This window comes from Dromaius novaehollandiae, chromosome 1 (assembly GCF_036370855.1).
Source record: "Dromaius novaehollandiae isolate bDroNov1 chromosome 1, bDroNov1.hap1, whole genome shotgun sequence".
NCBI lineage: Eukaryota > Metazoa > Chordata > Aves > Casuariiformes > Dromaiidae > Dromaius > Dromaius novaehollandiae.
In genome coordinates this window covers 153,719,770-153,723,713 of record NC_088098.1, presented here as the reverse complement: position 1 = coordinate 153,723,713, position 3,944 = coordinate 153,719,770, and positions in this window count along the sequence as shown.

The window sequence follows — 3,944 nt, the reverse complement described above, 5'->3', positions numbered from 1 at the left end:
TGCAACCCAGCATAAAGCAAGCCAGGAAATACCTAGCCCTACCCAGCATAAGTAACTCTACACCCAGAAAAACAGATGCCTCCACAGGGGTATTTATTTATTCAATAACTTGTAAATTAATATATTTTCCTTCACTTTTCTGGTATGATAGAGTCAGTGTCCCTTTTGGGGACTGATCAAGAAACTGAAAACAGTTGAATGTGATAAAAGACATTTCCAAACTCAGTAAATACTAGAATGATGGGCTGCATGGTAAGAGCCTCATAAAAAGCAGTAAACCTCTCACGTTTCTAACTATGCCCTATGGCAATGTTTTGTCATCTGCAGGCTCAGATGGGTTTGCAACTGACTTTGGACAAGTGACCCAGAAAGCTATCTGATTCCAAGATGACACAACTTTCTTGCTGTGCTCAACCTATAACAAGAATATCTTGCTAACTCACTGCACCCCTGGATAAACACTGAGCAAAATACCAACCTAAATCTTGCATCTCCTTGCTCTCTGGCAAAGGATGACATTTTCCTAAGCCAGAGCTCCAGTGCAGCCTACACTTCAATTCTGAAAGGAAACTATTTTGAAAGATGTGTTTAAATGGCATCCTGTGAGTCTAGGAAAGTTCACATATGAAGAAGTCTCAGTTAGTGAGAATGGAGAGTTTTAATACCATGCTTTCAACTTGATACTTTTGAGATTATTTGCTTTATTCTGTCATCACAGTTTTTTCTGTCCTCTGTCATTCAATACAAGAAGGACCGACCTCTGTAGTCTTGCAGCCTTTTAAACATGCTTTGCCCGCAAACATGTCGCAGTGTGGGCTCAACATCTTCCTTCAGGGCGGTTTATTGAGACAGACCCAAATCATGGTTCCCAGGCACCGTTCATGCTGTCCTAAAGAATCACAAATTACTACTTTACAGATAGAAATACAAGTGTAAATATAAACTTATCTAGATAAACAGAAAGCTTTGATTGGGTTGACTGTAATTTTGATACAGGATAGCAGGGGAAAGGTTTTGTTTTTCTTTGACCTTTTTCAGAAAGAAATGCTGGTTGCCATTTGAATGGAATAGGCCAAAAGTGTAAAGCATGCATCTTACTAACATTACCCAAAATGGTAAGCAGTTAATTGCATAACTGAATAATTTACACATATAAGAACACTACTTCACTTTACAAAAAGAACACACGGATGGAAGAGAAGCATCACCATCCTTATTCTACAGTATAAGATGCAAAATTGGTAAAAGTAGCCTCTTGTTTGTGAACCCTTGTTTTAATGATTAGGGTTTGGTTAACAGAAGTGCTGAGGCTCAGGAACTGGACCCTGAGAGTGTGTCCTTACTGCTAGCAACAAAGAACTCTAAACTGAAAAAGTGGTCAAAAATGACAGCTGTGCCTTAGGATGCCAGGACTACATAGGGACCAGAGGAGATGTGGAGCCAAGTACTCTATAGCGCGGATGTGGCCACAGGGCTCTAGAGGTGGCTAACCATGAGCTGTGTGGATGCAAGTCACAGCACTGCTTGGCTAGGAGAATAGAGATCACATCCCTGAACTGAGGCATTGAAACAACATAGAGGCAGCTGTAAAGATTTTGATCCTCAGGCTCAGCATGCCTAAAAATGAACATTTAGTTGTCAGAATGGACAACTAAAGCCAATGTAGCCTACCAAAACCACATCAGGCAAACGCATGGTAGCTTCCAATTTGATGTCTCAGGTACAGGTCAATGTATCCTTCTATGGTTCCCCTTCACTGCACAGAATATTGTGATCTGAAAGGACATGGGAATTCAACCTTGCAAATCAAGGACTAGAGAAATCACCTACTGACACACCACAGAAGGCTAGTAATGGCCTTATCAGATGAAATGTTTCTTTCTGAAAATGAGCAAAGTTATTCTTAGTTTTCCCATTCATCTCTTCCTCTAAACTGTGGCTAGCAATTGTGCTGCCCTGTTCCCTCCCATGGACTTTACCCTGTTGCCTGCATACTTGACCACCCATAACACAGCCCAAATCAGGAATAAAATCTTAGCTCTTAGAAATAAGGCTATAATGAAAACCCAGCCTTTATAAGTCAGAGAAGTTTTATTTTTCCAAGTCTATGAAGCAGAACATGCAGCAAAGAATTTAGGGGTTTTTTTTATTTTGTAAATTGCATATAATTTCTTCTTCATGTAGTATTTCCAGTTGCTTTTTGGCAAACTTTTTGGGCAGAAGTTAGGCACACAGATATCTACACTCAAAGAAAATAAAGATGAGATAATAATTTGTAAAATATCACACTTGCATATCTGAAACATAGCCAAAATACATAAACTCCATTAAGATCAAGAAGTATTCATTTATTATATATATTGTTGACAGGAAAAAACACAAAATAAATAAAGTTTGCAAAAAATGTTTGGTAAATGTTAAACGAGATAAAAATGCAGCTTTGGTCTCCTGTCATTACTGTCCATATAATTGGTTTAGGGCAGGGAAAATACAGAAGAAAATGAATGAGGAGCAGGCCAGGGGAAAGGCAACTTCTTGATGGTGGCAGCAAGCTGTTACTGCAGCTCAGTCATATTTGAAATTGTACCTGAAAACATTGAAGCATGCATTCAGTCTATGGGAAACTTGGCTTCGCAGTCCTCCTCTACCTGAGGGGATGTGAAGCAATTTTCCCTACCTCCTGGGAGAGGGCTCTTGCTCCATACAGGGACTGTTGTCTTTTATAAAAAAAATTAACTGGTGAATAGAGCACAAGCTGAGACTGCCATGTCACCACAAGGCCTTAAGCATTTTAAATAAGAGAGTAAGACGATATCCCAAGTGCTCCAACCGTGAGTGATGCTCCTGCTATTCAAACATACTGATTTGCAAAATGCTCTTGACTCCAAGTTCACCCATTCCAGGGATACAGAACCACATCCTAGACAAATAATCAATCTCAGTACCAGCTGGGTCTTCTCAGAGATTTGATTTCTTGCTTTACTTGCTGATTAGACTTGAGCCTATTTAATAAACCTTGTGAGACTTCTATCAGGAGCTGTATCTTTTGCCACTATTGAAGAAAACGGTATCACTTTGGCAAAAGAATCATTTCTTTAGGAATGATACTAATTATGCCAGAAGATTAATACAAGAGTTTGTGTAAAATTTAAACAGGTATTTCTGGTATAACAAAAATATTCATTGAGATCTGGGAAAAAACACTATTTTGACTCAGTTCTGTAACAGTGAGGATGAACTATTTTCACACCACTTTACACCACTGTCCTAAAAGAAAAATGTCTTTAACACTGCACAGGGGAACCTGTTCTTTTTTACTTTACATAAAGCCTGTGTAATGTGTATAGTTTCTCACGTATGTATAAAAGCCAAGAGGATCCCAATAATTATAGTCACTTATTAATCAAAATGTTAATGCCTTTAAGCTTCCCTTAGTCCTTTCTCATACGGAGGTAAACATTGTACCCACTTGTCTGAAACTTGGAATTTGTGCACATGGTTGAAAACATAGCTGCAGTTGCAGACACTTCTGCCTGTTTAAAACAAAAAAAGCCTAGTTTGAGATACCATCCTAACTTAATTCCATCCAGCACACTGATACAAAGGTCAAAGAATGTGACTGATTTCTTGAAAATTAAAAAAGCAGGGGGGCAGGAGGTTCATGGCTGTGAAAGGTTAGTCTTTCTCCTTTTCAGAATCTTTTGATGTCCCAGATACTGGGTTGGTGACAGTTCAGGAAAGCAACGGGTGCTGATGCCTGGAAGAAAGGAGCTTCCCGTGGCTGGAGTATCAGCACCAGCCATTTTTGCTGTTACAGAAGGCCGCCGACTTGTGTGATACCAGCATCCAGTGGTTGGTAAAACAAGCTTCAAGGCATCTTGGCTGAGATAAATAGTTTCACTGCTGTGTCTGCTCACACTCTGGGATACTCACCTGACTTTGTG